The sequence below is a fragment of the Heliangelus exortis genome, chromosome 7 (assembly GCF_036169615.1).
Source record: "Heliangelus exortis chromosome 7, bHelExo1.hap1, whole genome shotgun sequence".
Classification (NCBI taxonomy): Eukaryota; Metazoa; Chordata; class Aves; order Apodiformes; family Trochilidae; genus Heliangelus; species Heliangelus exortis.
This window is the reverse complement of record NC_092428.1, coordinates 26403382-26421284: the sequence shown is the minus strand read 5'-3', so window position 1 is coordinate 26421284 and position 17903 is coordinate 26403382.

The window sequence follows — 17903 nt, the reverse complement described above, 5'->3', positions numbered from 1 at the left end:
CTAGAGGTGCATACTCTGTGTGCCCTACGCTGCAACTCCCAGGTGTATCCAGAGCCCTCACATGCATTCATGGTAGCTACATAATATGCACATCTAGGAGGACCTATTTGCCCCTGTAAATACAACCAAAATCTCGTTAAGGTCTGTTGGGTCAAACCAGCACTCTTTTGAAAGTCGTTTAGCATGGATTTAATCAGTACACTTCAACAGCTCCAACAAACTTTCATCTAAGGCATCAGATCAGTAGCATGTATTAAAACATCACTCCAAATGAAACGGAGCCCAGAGTTTGCTCTAGCGGTCCAGCTACAAAAGCACACAACAAAATTAAATATTTCCACTTCCATCTCTCCTTGTATTTCTTTAATTTCTTCTTCCTACAAGTAGCACCCAGGATTATATGACCAGGAAGCAGGTTTGAAAACACAGACATGCAGATGGGTGCAAAAGAGGGGAGCTGGCACGTCCCTGCAGCCCCTTGCTCCACGCTCCCACAGGAGCACCAGGCAGGCAGCTCCCTCCACTCTGTGCAGGGCTTTCATAAAGCAACTTGGGAGAAAGAAATATGTGTAAAAACTGGAAAATGAGCTGGCAAAGCCAAAAAAAATCTGCTAAGCGAGCTCAGTTTGGTGTACTGCCACAGCCTGTTTCTCAATTCTGCCCTTTTTGTGCTCATGTTTGCCTGCCATCTCTGCCCAGGTCCTTAGCTGCTACCCCTCTAAAACAAATAAACAGTTTTATTATGAAATGAGCACTGATATTGCTTTTTCAAGCTAAATTCCACATAAAGACAGCAGAGCTTTCTGGCTATTGAAAGCATGAACACACTCCCACTGCCAGCCAATGCTGACAGCATTCCAGTTTTCTGCTGGGTCTTGCAGCCCTGGGAGCCTGTCCTTCAACAGTCCTCACAGCTCAGCTTTGGGCTAACTACACCTTCAGCCTCTGAGATGGTACTGAAAACCCTGAAAAGAAGGATTGATCCAATCCTGCAGCTCCAAAAGCAACAGATAAACAACAAATGTCAAACCTTGTTGCTTTGTTATCCAGAGGAGACAATCTTGCATACTATCAAGGAGACACAGATGTTACATAAACAGTGGAAGTAAAAATAAGTTTGTCATTTTGTCATTAAAATTATTTTTCTTTCTTTCATTGTGAAACACACTGATTTCTTTTTTTCCTTACCTGAACCCTGTGATTACATTTCAGGGTCTTGTTGTAGTGCATAAAAATAGGAGACTGGAATAGTCACACATTGTCCATCCTGCCTATACATAAAAGATATACAAAAACAAAATTACAAAAGAGGATTTTGCTTTTTTTCATGTTTAAAAAACATCAGTATCTCTGCTGAGAATCAAGTAATTCTGTAAGTATGATGACTGCTATCTGTAGGCAGCCTGAGCAGGACATGAGATGTAATCATGTGGGCATCTCTGGGGACACTGCCTGTCACATAAAGAACTTTAACTTACTGAGCACAAATACCACTCTCAGGTTTTTTTGTGAGAAGAGGGAGAGGGAGAGGGAGAGGGAGAGGGAGAGGGAGAGGGAGAGGGAGAGGGAGAGGGAGAGGAGAGGAGAGGAGAGGAGAGGAGAGGAGAGGAGAGGAGAGGAGAGGAGAGGAGAGGAGAGGAGAGGAGAGGAGAGGAGAGGAGAGGAGAGGAGAGGAGAGGAGAGGAGAGGAGAGGAGAGGAGAGGAGAGGAGAGGAGAGGAGAGGAGTTTTTACTTTAGTTTTTTTACATTGGTCATGCAGATAAGGTGATGCTAGACAACAGCTTTTTTCAATGCACTGTCATATCAAGGTTATGGAAAGTGGAGTTGGAGGAAGAACTACTAATTGTAGACTGGCCAACTTCAGGGGGATTATTGTTTATTTAAACATGTAAGGTGCTCCCACTGACATTCTGTGGGTTTGGATCAGATTCTGTATCAGTAGCTAAACCTACCTGTATATGCAAGCTTGTAGATTAGTGGAGTGAAGGATTCTGTTTGCCATGGAAGAGTAGAGAAGTGTAAGCTGTGAGCAAGTTGCAGCAGGGGAACCTAAGAGCAGCCTGCACCACTGAAATGAACCACAATGATTCTATTAAGACAAATATGCCCCCCTCCTCTGGGGAGGAAACCATGTTAGAGCCTGAAAAGCCTTCCAGCAATAACTATACTTCTGTAGTGTTGTTGCACAACCTCTGCTGCAAAGTGTGAGGGGGAACCAAAGAGAATACTATAAAGAAGCCGCCTTAAAATGAGAGGAGAAACCCCTTGACAATTGACTGATTGGTTAAAATTAGTCCCACTATACAAAAGCAACTGTTCTGATCAAGCCCATGAGAATTAAGCTCTAACACTGAGGAATAAAAACAGATAGAGAGACAGGTTGAAAACACAGTTTTTACATAGCTCCACAGATCAAAACCATGTACTATTGCTTAGAATAACAGTGAGAATTTCTAGGAAGGGATTTGAAAAGAATAGGCACTGGAGAGGCCCATAGGAAGAAAAAGGGAAGACAAGATCTCGACAGCCGAGCTGAGGACAAAAAAAATATAGAAAATGACAAAATGAACTTTTCCAGAACACACCAGGAAAACTCAGTGAGATAGGGTCTTTGTGGCTAAAAGGTCTGACAGGAAATGGAAGTTCGGGTGACTAATTAAAATTGATGAAAAAAGAGGAAAAGACAGATGAGTTCTGTTTCTGCTCTTTCAGTAACTGACAGGGCGAATGCCTCAGTTTTCCCATCTATGACATGCATGGGCTAATCAGTCCCCTGTCAGCAGCAAGAGTCTAGGACTGCACTACTTTTAGTCTGGTACTCAAAATAGTTGAAAATTGCTGGGAGATCCTTGGGTGCTAGGTATTATATGGGTTATATTCTTCTGGAGCTGCTGCTTCCAGAGCTGAATCTATGAACAGATGGAAGAGTGCAGCAAAGTGATCCTCTGATTGTTTCAGCTCCATGTTCTTAACCTTGTCTTTAAAATATGTACCTCTGACGTGTAAATGAACCTTTTCCTTTGCCCTTACTCATCTTTCTAGAATTGTCTTCCCCAGTGGCTATTCTTTAACAAAACATGAGTCCCAACTTCTTTCTGCCCTCCATATATGCTCTCTGCTCCTTCTTTTTACACAGCCTGATCAGGAACTGGCCTATTGTCTTTCAAGCTTATGTGAATTGTTGTTTTTTCTCCCTTACATAGTGGATTCTCATTGTTAATATGTGAGTTGTATGATTACCCACAGCTGGAAATTCACTTCTGTAACCATGTAGCTATTTCCTGTATTTTTAGAAATGGCTTTTTCCAGCCCCTCTTACATCTAGTCCCTGTAGGACTGTTTTTAAATAGAAACTTATATTTATCTACAAAGTACTGAATCCTGGCATCCCTCAAGGGACATAAGAATCATTCCCCATCTTGCATATGTGACAGCTTTTTTTTATTGGTTTGCAATGGCAAGAGGGGCCTATAGCTTGGCCATTGCTCTTCCATGAAAGGGCATCACAAGCACCTTTGTTCTCTTGGGGCAAATAATCAACCTGCAAACTACAGCCCGTGTTTAGGTGTTCCACTCAGTTGCTCTCTAAAGTGCACTGCAAAGAGGTTGCTTGCCAGAAACATCTTAGTTGCATTGAGTGCTGCATAAGATAGGAAGCCCATTTGCTGTTTTTACAGCTATCAGCAGATTTTACTTCTGATTTTACTCTGAAGCATTCTTCCAGGTGGCCTGAGAAGTCTATAGGACAGAAACAGATGGTTGTTTATGGAAGACAAGGAACACTGATGTGTTTGATCTTAAAAGCAAGAAGAACAGACAGTGAAAAAGAGTGATAAGACAAATGCAAGATCTAATCCAAGAAAGTGGATCACAGCCTGCATTGGATGTTTGTCCCTTATTAAAAATGTTCTGTGTGTGATAGAAAGGTGAACACAGTACCAGCACACAACTTGAAATCACTGAAGGCCACTGCAACATCTTCATGGTGTACAGATGTCAACTAGGAAAAAATCAGTATATTGGTGTGCTTAAATGATCTCTGTGAACATAATTGATCTGTGGGGTAATAACTAAAAAGTTCTCTTATTCTGCACATGGATCATTCAAGAAGAGTAGCACATGACATGCAAGAGCTATTAGAAACACCTAGAAAGCCTGAAACTTTTGTTCCTCTTTCATTTGCCCAGCATATTGGAGATGACTTTCACATCTAGTAGGGATTATATCTCTTGCCTCTTTTTCCATTAAAGTTGTCTCCACTGTTACCATAGCAGCATGTGTATAACAACCGGACAAAATTTTCAGTAAAAAAAAAAATCTAGCAGAAGACTTTATGTTTTGTGATAAAAATATAAATGAAACAGAACAGACTGAGAAAAAGACCCACTGGTCCTATGGCCAAAATAATGTTGCCTTTTTTGTGTGCATAATTTGAGATTGGTTGATTTGTGTCAATTCTATTGTCCAAAGACAACAACTGGAAAGGAAAATGAGAGGGGTGAAGCAAGCCCAAATTATCTCCTCACATGCTTGCAGGAGACATGCTCCCTGCTACCACCTGCCATTTAAGAAACTAACAAAAACACAGGGCCTAAATTCTCCTGAACTTAAGCAAATCAAAGTATTCTGAGGTTGCATCTGAATATTTCAATGAGCAGGCATTTCTTACAGAAAATCTGGAGGTAATGTCAGCCCAACGGGTAGGTCTCCACAGTCCAATGCTGCCTGAATGCATTAGCTTGGGATCGGGCACATCAAATTCCCATTTGTGTGGAAACACAGCTGTATGATTCCTGGATCAAATATTGGTTCATACTGTGGGAGACATCTGTGTTGCTGCCCCACACCCTGAGCTCCTCTCATGCCAAGGGAACGCTGCATAGGACATCCTTTGTGCAGAGGCAGCAAGTTGTAGTAAAGCTGAGAGATCACACCCTGATCATCTGACTTCTGCTGTGGGATCTTTTCTTTTAAGTCCCTCTCACAAAGACATATAACATGAAAAGGCTCGATTTTCCACAAAGAAATATTTTGCTGTACAAGTGTTCCTGTGAAGACATAATTTCATGACTGCCCCAGTTCAGTTTAGAGAATGCGTGCAGGGAGGAGGGGTTAAAAATACTTAAGAAGAAAGTTTCCCCAGAACTACTCCCTGTTGAGTACGCAGGGGGGATAAGCTTTGACAGTTTAGTTTTAAACAAGAGATAACATCAAATAGGCCCATGGGACTGGTTCCAATTATCAACCCAAACAAAAAGAACAGCTGCACCCAAAAAAGCCTGTGCTTACAGTCGTATTTCATTTTAACCACATGACAAAGAAGAAGTCTCATGATATACAGGACTTTTGGGTTTTCCTTTTAATTCCACAATGTATTTAGTAAGCCACCACATCATATGGTATAGAGATGCACAGTCAATTAAGCAGGCATTTCATTAACATGGCTTTTATACTCACATCAAAATGTCTTAGGTTAATCAAACTATTACTTTAGAAGGGAATGCTACAAAAAGGAAACAACTGACAATTCTACCTACAAAACCCATATTGTCCATATTGTTCCTGGTTGCTTGTCAAGGTAAAGTATCTTGGGATTGTATTTCCTTGGAGTTTTCACAATGATAATGAGAACAATTATATTTCTCCATCTGGAATCCATTAAATATTATTATGATTGCTGACTTTCCTATCATTATTACTATCTGGATTAGCTAACCCCATTACAAAGACCATGCTCCCAAAGCTCACTTGCAAATATGGTTATATGATTTCCTGTCATCCAACCAGAGTGTCTTTCTCTTTCTCCTCTTTCTGTTCATGTACCATTTTCCAAACTGTTGTACCTTTGTCTCAATTATAAGAACCTTAATAGGTTCAAACTCCCAGGTGACCAGCATTTGCAGGTGTTTAAGGGAGGGGAAATCAGCTGCCCTATGTGGTAATGACTCTTGCCTTGCCTCAATCAAGCAAATGGATCTGGCCTGTAAATTGCAGGTGGTACAGGGTGGAAACTTAAACATCCTGACCATTTATTTCATGCTGAATATGTAAAGATTAAGTAAGGACTATTAAGTAAGATGCTATTAGAGAGAAGGGAGAAGAGAGTTTATTGCGGAGAAGGAATAAAACAGAGGTTTTTTACTATAAACTTAATAAGTGATCTTCTCAATTCAGAAAGCTGAATTATTGGCTTCAGCTTCCTAAAGCCTCTGGTTTTCATTCTGTGCTCGTTTGCACTATTAGTAAATGCAGAGCAATTCCACTAGTTTCATTGAAGTTGCTCCAAGTGTATACCAGTATAATAAGGATCAGAATGTATCTGTTAAAAATCTTCTAAAAGCAGAAATGTTATTCGGTAAGGGTCAATTCACAGAGTTTTGGTCCTGTACCAGATTTATCTCAGTTTGTGTGTCCTCAGCTGCAAAGTTTAATGTGACTCTTTCTAAATGACAGTATCTGTAATAGCAGTAAGGCACATCAGAACCAGGTACTCATCTCTGCTCCCTGACACTAGGCAAGTGTCTTTGGGTCAAAGCTGCAATGGTTTCCTGGAGAGCTCTACATGAAAATGTTTCAGAAGCAGCTCTTACTCTGCCTATACCCATGGATCTATACTTTTTTTCCTCAATTACTTCTGCTGTACATCAAGCCTCATCTACTGATTTGAGCACTAATTTAGAGGTTCACTGATGCTTTATAGCTTTGCACAGCCAGCTCAGAACTTTCAAACTGTTTGCTTTGTGCTTTGATTAGGCATTCATTTTGACTTGAAAAAGGATTATATCATAATAAGAAGCATTTCAATAGAAGCCCATTGTAGCTGTTTCTATCTGTAATGATTGTTTAATGACTATTTAAGATGTGCTGCCTGGGGTTGTCTAATCAGCCAGTTTTTATTAGCTTTCAATGAATTCATAAAGTGATACCTAATCAGCAGTAAAACTTCAGTATTGAGCAAGGTAGAGTTCCATGTAGGAAAATCACAAAGCTAAAAAAACCTATTAATTTCCACTATTATTGTGGGCATTTATAAGGCAACTATTGTCATGACATCCAGGAAGAATATCCATTAGAACAAAGAATGTTTTCCTGGCCTAGATTTCCTTCATTAAACCACAGGAAACTGAGTTTTGTTTCAAACTTCTTGAAGTCAACAGAGAAAATCACCTCAGTGAGTCCACTGCCTTTGGATCAGGCTCATGGTGAGAACAGTTGTTCACACCTTGCTGCTCTTGAATCCATTTCAGCTGTGCTTTGTTCACAGCCACTTTTAATTCTTTTTTCTTAATGCACCACTGTGGAAGTTGTGCCTTCACAGTAAATTTAGGGGAGAGCAACTGTGAATGGAATTTTGGGACGGTGTCCTGGGGAAAACACACTAGGTGATCTAAAATATCATGTACATGCTTCTCCCACTTTTTTCTTTTAGGAGTGCTTAATTACTGCAGTCTAATGAATCCTTTCTACTCACCAGCTGAGCACCAGAAACTGACTGTACACCCTGTTTGCCAGTTGCAAGCATGAGCTGAGAGGTGTTTGCTTAAACCTTGCTGGAAGGGGTTTATGCTTGCCTGACTGTCACATGTTGGTGACCAGCTAAGGGAACACACATGCCACTTCCCACAGCTCAGCTGACATGCAGTAGAATCATAGAATCCTCATGGTTGAATTGGACCTTCAAGATCATCAAGTCCAACCATCAGTCCCACACCACCAGAACCACTACATCATCTCCTGAAGCACCACATCTACCCCTCAGTAGTTCATTAAGCCACAGCAACATGATCATGTTTCAAGAATCCTAATTGGCATAACTGTGGCTACCACTAATTTGCTGTGGTTGCACTGAAATCTATCAAGTCCTGCCAGTATGAAATGTACATTACAAAGTAAAAGCTTTTTAGTTACATTTCCCAAATTAAATATCTGAGTTCTTTAGTGACTAGTTTCAAAGTGCCAGCAACTCAGATCTTCCTTGCTCTTTAAAACCTCCTTTTCTGTTTCCATCTCATTTCTGTCCAGATCCATCTCTTTTTCCTTCCTTTCTGCTCATCCTTGCTAATTATAAGTTTACAAGGTCACAGCAAGTTACCAAAAAATTCTGTCCACAGGAGTAGGAGCACTGATGTTGATGGGCCAGAAGAATCAGAGTGGCCAAGTAGATATGTGGCCTAATTAAAACTACCACTGGATCACTGGTTGGCCTATATATTGTTTACAACTCAAGGAAAAACATCTTATGGTAGCGTGAACACCCCAAATCTAGTTGTGATGAGAAATTTTCAATGCAAAAGGCATCTTTTTTCTATGATGTGGGCTTGATCTCAACAGAGCATTTGGGCTGGTACTTTCCTTTATGTGCTGAAGTGCCTGGAAGAATTTTAGCTTTCATGTTCATAAGAGTGGATATAACAGGACACGGGCATTCCTCACACCTTGAAAGATCAACCTTATCATCAGTCATCATTTGACACAAAAATAAAAGAAAGTTTCCTCACATTCTTACACGGAGAGCTACTCGCAAATTCTTGGAGCTGCTTACTGAAAGCAAAACCTACCCAGCAAAATCCTATCATAGGTTACAAGTAAAGTTTATGAGATGAACTATGAACTTTAAAAAGTCTGGAATCTTTAGCAACTGTTTATTGCCTGCAGGATAGATGCAGTTAGTATAGTGCCTTGTGGGCACGCCCTTAGCTGCAACCTTTATTGATGTTCTTTGCTACTGCTTTCAAAACTTAAAATTCCTTCACTCGAGTGTTCTTAACACTTATGTTGATAGGGAATACTTCAAAGGGTACATCTGTACTTTATCAAATCTGCTCTAATTTTGTAGACAGAATTAAAGAGGTTCATTTTAAGTCTAGTCAAGTTTGCCAACTGTCCTAAGCTCAAGAAATCAATTCCAGGTTGCCATGTAATCAGTCTAAATGAGGAGCCTGGAACACAACAGACCAAACTTCTCTGTAATGAAACTACATTTCCTTCAGCACATTTACACTGGAAATAACTTCATCCCACTATTCTTTCTCCCACATTTTTATTTATATTTATTTCTCCCATTCTTCTTAAAGCTTCCTTGACGTATTCAGCTCCATGGTTGTACTGAGGAGCAGCTGACACTCCAGTCCCCAAATGTAGCTCTCAACAGTGTCTGTTGAAAGTACAGTATCATGTACTTGCTTCTCTTTCTCATAGAAGCCTCCTCCAGCACAAAGAACTTGCAGGCTGTTCTCATGCTGTTCTTATAACAGCAAGGTATATAATGAGGGTCCATGAACTTGGCAAGCTTTCATGAGCAAGTAGCAAAAAACAAAACAGGAGTTTTACAGCTGAAGTCCTGGGTATTAACCTCCACCCACTGTGGCAATCAAAACTTTTTTTTTTTCTCTTAACAACTTAATACAATTATAAATCTTATGTCAGTACTACTGAGAGGTCCCTCATGTGATGTTTGGCACCACACATAGCTGTGCTTCTAGTTGAAGTCTTAACGTGAGTTATGAATTCTGCAGTCGTGATACAAAAGTGATTTTGGTTGGTTGGTTTGTGGGTTGGTTTTGTTTGGTTGGTTGGTTGGTTGGTTTTTCTTGCAAATTAGAGAGATTCTAAAGGAAGAGACCTAAACACACTAGACAATTTCTGAAGGAAAACTTTATACAAAACCTGGAGAACCATGAAACTTTTCCAGCAAGGTGCTCATCCTCATTTGGGACAAGATTAAGAGTGCAGAACAGAAGCTACATAGAAGGGTTATCAAAAATTTTCATTTGTATGCCAGCTGCAAGAATAGACCTTCAAAACTTATTCCTGCCATTATGCAGGACCTGGCCTACTTCAGACTTTAGGAATCACAAGATCAATTTGGTATTCTTCTTTTTCAATGTCTTCTCTCAAATGTAGGCTCAGAAAAGTTTTGTCTCAGTTAGGACTGACAGTCTTCAGAATTATTATTAAGGTCCCCTGTAATACATCTAGTACCACATGCAACAGACTGAAGATTATTACCCCCTTGGGAAACTTGTCTCAGAAGCTATCCAAAATCTTGGTTTCCAAGAGGAGAATATTTTTCCTCATAAATTTAATGGCAGAAAATTTTCCCTGATACGTGCTTTCAGGTTTTACTTTCAGCAGTATTAGGCCATTAACTTTAAAGAAATTTACCTGTGCTAATCCTATATTCTCATTTAAAAACCCAGTAGCAAAAAGCCATCTATCACTATTCTTACCTTTCTGTTGTAGTGAAATAAAAGTCCAACCATGATGCAGGCAATGGTCAAACTCATGTTGACTTCAGCTGGGCTTCCATATAGAAGAAGACACACTCCATTAAGATTTTCATTCCTGCTTTGTCTTCTATTTACATCTTTTGACATGAAACTGATTTTGAATGGGTCCTGGAATCTAAAAGAGAGGACAAAGCAAAGTCAAGACCTCTAAAGCTGATTACATTGTCTCCAACACATTGCTTTTGGAGTGAAGAAAGTTTGCATGTTCATATTAGCTTAAAGTTGTGGTACAGTTTCTTCACAAACAAACAAAAAACAAAACAAAACAAAAAAGTAAAGTACATACATAAACTTATAAAAAAAGTAAAGAATTGCAGCATAGCTTAAATATCACCTCCTTTGCCACTTTAACATCACATCCCAAGAAAGTACAGGAGATGAGGTGTGAGTATAAGTTCAGGCATGAAACCATATCCTAATACACTGGTATGTAAAGCCTGGATATTTGTGGATATCAATCTATAAAGCATCTGTGTGCCTGCCTAAAGAACTTTCTACATGAAAGGCCACACTCATGCCTACCTATGCAGTGTGCATACGAGCATAAGCAGGCACTGACAACTAGAGGAGTGTATAAAGTGTATGTGCCAATTAGCCTGACAATTCCTGTACTGATGAGACATGGCTCTGAATCCTGCCATTCCAAAGAGGCAGTGGTGAGAAGCAGAGGGGGTGGATCCAACAACCATGGGGTAGCCAGACAGCCAGAAAAGAGGGAGCTCTGACATGATGGACACAGCAGCATCGTGCTGCTCTGCCAATCTTTGTTGTGTGCCTAGATGGGCTCTTTTGTTTTTCTTGGCACTCTCCAGAACACATCTAGTGGCAGCTCGACTTGCAGAAACGGTGGTATCTGGGGGGGTGAAGGGTGGGAGGAGAAAGGAGGGGACCCATTCAAAATAACAGCAACTTTTTAAAAAGAAAATTTATCTCAATATATTAGTTGCCTAAATATTTTATGATTTTTTTTTGCGTTTCATACAAGATGAAATGCTGAAAGCAAGCAAACGGTGACCCTGCTGCTAGAAAGGCCTGTTTCCAGAGTTAAGGACTCTCATTTAATATTCCCAACAAGGGATGTTCCTCATTATTAACCTTTACATTAAGTTTGTGCAATTCTTCAGTGCTTTCCTCCAGAAATTTCGTGATGGCTGTTTTTTCCCTTCCTTCCCTCTCAAAATGGGAGTGCAGTAAAGGTACAGACTGACTCTGGTGTCAATGCAGGCACAATGTCCCCTAGACCCCTACAAAATTCCCTTCTCCCAAGGCAGGGAGAGAGAGGGTTGCCCTTCCAAAGGGTTAAGACATTTTCAAATACAGATTTGTATCTTGGGCACAGAAAACAGCACGTTGGGATGAACAAGAAAAAAAAAAAAAAAGATCCTGTTTAGTTTCAGTGTGTGACATTTGCCTGGGGGAAGAAAGTGCAGAGCTCATTGGAAAACCTATTGTTGAAACTCTGACCAGTCAGTTATAAAGTGTCATGATTTAATATGCCAGAGTTGTTTCTATTTTCAGGGTCAATCACTCCATTGCTCTGTGTGTGTGTGTGTGTGTGTGTGTGTGTGGTGAGCCTGTGCATTTAAAGAAACATTTTCAGGTTTTATGTTCCTTAATTTCCTCTGCAGGAATTCATTCTGTTTTCAGCAGAACAGATCTTCAGCAAGACTGCTTCCCTCACAGCATGTGGAGGCACATTTTCCAACATCAAATCCTCTGATCAAAGCAATGAAAGTTAGAGATTGAAGCAATAATTATGACCTTGATCAGGGTTTATTCTGTTACATGATTAATCATATGCAATATTTTAAAATATCAGGTGCCTGCCTGCTGCTGGTGTGAACTCCAGCTGAAAACACTGCTCATAAAATAGCTAGAAGAAAGGTCAACAAATCTGAGCTTGTTACTGCATCCTGCAAGTCCTACACATTTCAGTGTTTAGACATTAGTTTGAGATACCTGTTTTCTTTTATGACTCTGGGCTTTGTTACCAACTTACCATTAATAGGGTTCAGCCAATGCAGATCTTTTGACTCTTTTTCTCCCTCTGTCCTCACCTGTCAGCCTTCTCTTCATCAACTATATTTATTACAATCAAGCCCTGTCAACTGTCACAGCTTACATACAGTCTGCCAGTAAATATGTCTTTCCAGTCATTAGACATTCCTTCCAGTCACCTTGGGATTTCTACCTTGTCTATCTCACTCCAAAAAAACTTTTGTTCAGAAGTATTAGACTCCCACAGAGCAGTGTCAGCTTGGGGCCATTACTGTAGGAAGTGACAGAAAACACCAAACTGTCACTCATTAGGATCTAGTTTTTCCAGAGCTGATGTAAGTCAGATTTAGCCCCAAAACGAATCATGATTTATTTAATATATTTGCTTCTACAAGTGTCAGCTCATCAACTTAAAATGTTTCTCCTTTAACTCTATTGAGGCCTGTACAGAAAGTTTTCTTTGAAACCTAGTTTTTGCTCTAAGGCTCAATAATTAGAACAGAATTGAGAACAGCCAAGTTTCTGCTCTACAGGTGCACTTTAGTGACCCTTGATTTTATAATTATATGTACAAAGCATTTGTGTTAGAATTAAGGCTGGACATGAGACAAAATGCCACCTGGTGGGTTAGTTCTTTTTATGCTATCTTTTAAGCCTGAGGTGAGATAATACAAGGCTATAAATCAGTTTATAGAAAACCAAACCAAACCAAACCAAACAAACAAAACCCAAAAAGTAACTCCCCCCCAAAAAAAACCAACCAAAAAACCCCACACAAACAACAACAACAAAAAACCCCAATTAGCTAGGTAAGAAAGGATGGAAAAAGAAATAAATTCCTAATGTTTCCTGATTATGCTGAGAACTGTCTCTCCAAGAGATCTGTAGCCCATTCTGCAATTGTACTTACAGCAAAAGCCTTTGCTGGGAGGCATAAACCCCGAGTGATTCCCTGGCTTCCCAAAAGTGGGGATGTCAAGTGGGTTGGTGCTGAGAGGGAGATGAGCAGAGGGCCTTGGAGGCCAAAGGATCACAGAAAAAAGTAAAAGTAATAAGTGGCATCTCTATTGGAAAAAGTGAGATGAACAAGGGGCGAGATAAAGTCCAGGATCCTTAACCCAAAAGATGTCACTGACTTGCACCTCAGGCACCAGAGAGCCAGAGTCAGGTCCTTCACTGGTAGGAAACAATACAGCTCAGATGACTCCAGTGAGCTTACAGAGCACAGGTTTACAGAGCTAAGTAACACAGAGAAAATGTCAGGAGCCAGATTTTGCATTCCAATAAGGATATCATCCTTAGTGATTCACCTATGGAGCAGCTATCACAGACTGTAGGGGACTATGCAGTATTTGAAACAGTGTGTTTGCACCAGTGACTTGGTTTCACTGCTGAAATGCAGTGCCCCAATGCCTCTGAGGTAGAAAGAACAAAATAAAGTCTATAAAATCACAGGTTACACTAAACAGGAATTCATACACAAGCAGTGGAGAATAAATAAACTGTCCCATAATCATAAACCACTTGGGATTTTTAGTGGACAAAATTACCAAAGTCTCATTCTTTGTTTTCTGGCTGTGAAAATAATGATTCCTGCCACAGACTGTCATCTGAGATTAAATATAGGGCACAGATTATGATGGTCATTGAGTGGGTGAGCTAGGGTTATGAATAATCTCCAGGATTCCCAATAGCTATGACTGAACAGCCTTGACCCTGACAACAGTGTGAGTGGGATACTGAAAACTGTAGGTCATTTGAGGTTTCCATCCTAAACCATGGGATCCTTCCAGTATGATTTCTGGCCACTAAAGGGCTTCAGAAGTTCCAGGGGGCTGGCACAGGGGCAGCAATGAACACTGGGACATTTAAGACTACCTGCTTGGAACAACATGCTTGGCAAAAATTCTTCAGGAAACCACATTTAAATGTGTGCTGTATCAAAAAGATGATCCTTTAATATTGTTATTTTAGAAAATAAGATCAGCTATAAATGCTTCTGACAAGGCTAAGCTCATTTTCTACTTTTTCATGTGGCAGGTCTAGAAATGTCCTCTGTTAAAAAAAGAAAAAACAAAACCAAAAAAACCCCAAAACAAAACCACAGATGCTTTTTAATGTTTTGGAGAGACTAGGAGAATAAATCAGTGCTTACATTTTTTAGCAGTGAAACCCCAGGTTGCAGCTGATGAATATTGTGTAACCTTTCTAGTTTTTGACCTGGTGAATGATGAAGAGCCACTACCTGCTGGTAGCCAGACATAACTCAGTGTTAATTACAAAACAGGGGACTGGAGGGTAAAAGGCAGAGAGGTACCATTTACCATGAGGTGGGAAAGACTGTTACCTGCCAGCACCATGACCCTTGTTCTGTAGTAATTTTGCCATGTTTAAAACTACATCAGGCTCCTAAATAATTCAGGGATCAATGTTTCTGACATGTTTGTAGGTCCTGCACCACCCTTGCCAACCTAATTTTTGCTTTAGAAGTGATTTGCCCCAGCTCACGGCCCCCCTGCCTGAAGGAGAACACCATCTCCCAGGATGCCTACTCACTAAACTCACTTTGGCCCATACAAAACTATTAGTATTGAAGAGGCTGGTCTCAAGAAAATATACCACAATTAACAGAGGTTTGCAGAGCCTTTGGAAGCAGATACATATTTATATGGTTAGGAAGCAGAGGTCCAAGGATTTAAAGGACCTTTCTGCAAGGAAAGACACGCTCACTGCTGGAGTTACTTTTGGACTGCCTCCTCACATTTTGCCTCCCAGCTGGTGTAGGAAACCAATCTACAAAAATCTACCTCATCACAGTAAACACACCCCCAGTGAAGTCAACAGCTTTGGTATCAGACATACAATTTTAAGTTCATAGTGAAGATGGCAAATAGATTTTCACAGAACAGATTGACAAAGCAAAAAGTGACCAGAGACATGCCAGTCACACTGGGAAACAAATGAAAGAGCTAGTGAGGTCCAAAAAAAGAGGGAAGATGTCTGGGACATGGCAACTTTATCCTCAGTGTGTTCCCCCTGTGAAACACAAAGCAAGATCTGTAACAGGAACATCTGAAGGAGGTGGGTGTCAATAACACAGAATGATTTCCACCTGCCCTGTGGGAGCTGTAAGAGCTACCTTTGCATAGGAAAACAATAATTCCTGTCTTCCTCAGCATCCCACAGGGAATCTCTCCAGTGCCCTCTCAGAGGGCAAATTAAATCAGCTGTAGAGCTTGGCTGGAACTCCAGTGCTGTACTGTCATTTCAATCATACCTTTGATTTTTAAGCACTTTTCCTCTCAATTTTTTTTCCTTTTGTTCATTATATTAAAAATGCTGAACCCCTTAAAGAAGGTGTTCTAAAAATGAAACACTAAAATACTCAGACTGACCTGACTGTTGTGCTTGGTCTCCTTGGCATGAAAACAGACTAAATAAATATGTTAACTGCAGCAACACAATTACACAAATTGCAATTAACAAAGAAAATAGTAAGTGCTGGAGGTGTAGATGAGGAAAGCTGTAGAGGGAAGGAGGAATGAAGGAACCTCAAGGTTAAATGGGTCAAGGCACACAAAAAAATCTAAGGAGAAATCTTTCAGCATAATTTTGAAAGTAAAGGCAGACTGAATCATATTATGCAGGTGTACAGAAAGCACTTTGCTGCACTATGCCATCTCAAGTTCTTGCTCCTGTTCCTTTTGTCAAGAAGGAAAGACACAATTGTCTTCCAAAGAAAGGATAAAATGTCATGTGAATAGCTCAAGCCACAGACTGTCGCATCTTGGATGCAGCAAGAAAAAGCAATGCTAATGGATTTGTACAGTAAATAATATGGGGCAAGAGGGAGAAACAATCAGGCCTAGCATAAATATAGAGGAAGCTGCTTGAACCTTCATAATGTGCAGTGATTGCCATGGGTTTCTGAGCAGAGTGTACTTCAGGTTGGGGGAGAAGGGCTTCCAAATTTCCCCTATAAAAATCAAAGGGACGCACAAAAATTATTATGTACCTTAAACCCTGCTTTTACTATTACCTTTTGGCTTTTTCCTCAAAACTGCCTTTTGCAAGTTCAGAGAGGTAACTACATCCAGCCATTCCCTCTATTTATCTTCCCCCAGCCAGCCCCTCTGCTCTGCTCCTATCCACTGCATCTTACACACACACAGCAACCTTTCTGCTGCTGATCCTTCCTCACTGACCTTTCCTAAATGATTTCTCTGGTTGCAGCCATGCCCACTCTTCCTTCTTCCCCTCCCCCTTTAATTACCTATTCCCAGCTCCCATCTCTGCCCCACAGCTCTGCACATGCTCTGACCTTCTCTCCTCACACCTGCTAAGTCTTGCCACTTCTAAATTTTTCCATCCCTTCCCCTGTTTATCACCAGGTCCAAATCATTTTCCCACAGAGGTTTTTCCTCAGCATCACGGTGCTCATCAGCATGGCTGACTTTCCATTCCCTACCTTGTCCTAGACACCAGCAGAGGACATGCCAATTTTCTACCTTGTTGTCATCTTAAAAAAGAATAACCAACAGCATGTTTGGTAGGGGTTGCCTCAAAGCTAGTAAAGTACTTGGCTTTGATCAGTGTGAATTTCATGTCACAGGTTTCGCAGTCCTCGCTGTGACCGTGTTTGTTCCTCTAGCAGGCACTGGGACTCCTGTTTCTCCCTGCACTGTCTAAATGCTGTCTGAGAAAAAAACACCTTTCTGAATGAGGAGAAATGGCTCATTTTATTGATGTGCAAGATGACTCTGAGTGGGAAAGATGGACAGAGAAATCTGCTTTGACACATTGTCTCCCCTTTGGGAGCAAAGTCAGTTTCACCACCGGTCCGTGCAGGGCAGTGGCCAGACTCAAGTGCTGGACTCAGCTTTTTGACCATCAGCACACAACAGAAGGTCTTTCTGAACAGTTGTAAATCTTAGGTTTTGCATACAAAAAAGCCACATCCAACTCCCTTTGGCCTTCTGGCTGAGATCAGTAGTAGTATCTGCTTGAGATCAGACATGTGCTGTATCAGGGACAAAAGCATTCCCTGGCAGGGGCATGTGCACTGTGATCTGACAGATTTTGCTTGTCTTTAACTCTTCTGATCCTGTGATTTGGCTGCCCTGTGGATACACTGTGCACTTACCTGAAGATGCAGAAGGAGCTGTGGGATGCCATCACACTGTCAGGATACTTTGTGAAATACCAGCAGCAGAAGACTTTCTGGAAATGACACGACATCATCATCAACTTCACACTATTAACTTTGTGGTGCCATTTCCTGGAGTCATCTCACCCTGTTGAGGAACAACAGACAAGGTAAAAGAGGTGAAGTAGAAACATTAAAAGCATCATTCTCAGGTTTTCTAGCTATTGAGAGCCTAGAGTGAACCCCAGGACTTCAACTGCCTCTTCTATCACTGAACTGACTCAGAAAGCTCAGGAGGTGGTGAAGATAGGAGACTTTGTAGACCACTAAATCAAACCAGGAAACAAGATGTTACTCCTTAAGACCTGTCTGGAACACATCAAGGGGAAGGACTGCACTGTTAAGGGGTCCTTGTCCTTGGTTTGGGAGAAATATGCTGGAGGTCTCATGCAGCTGGTAAACAAAGCAG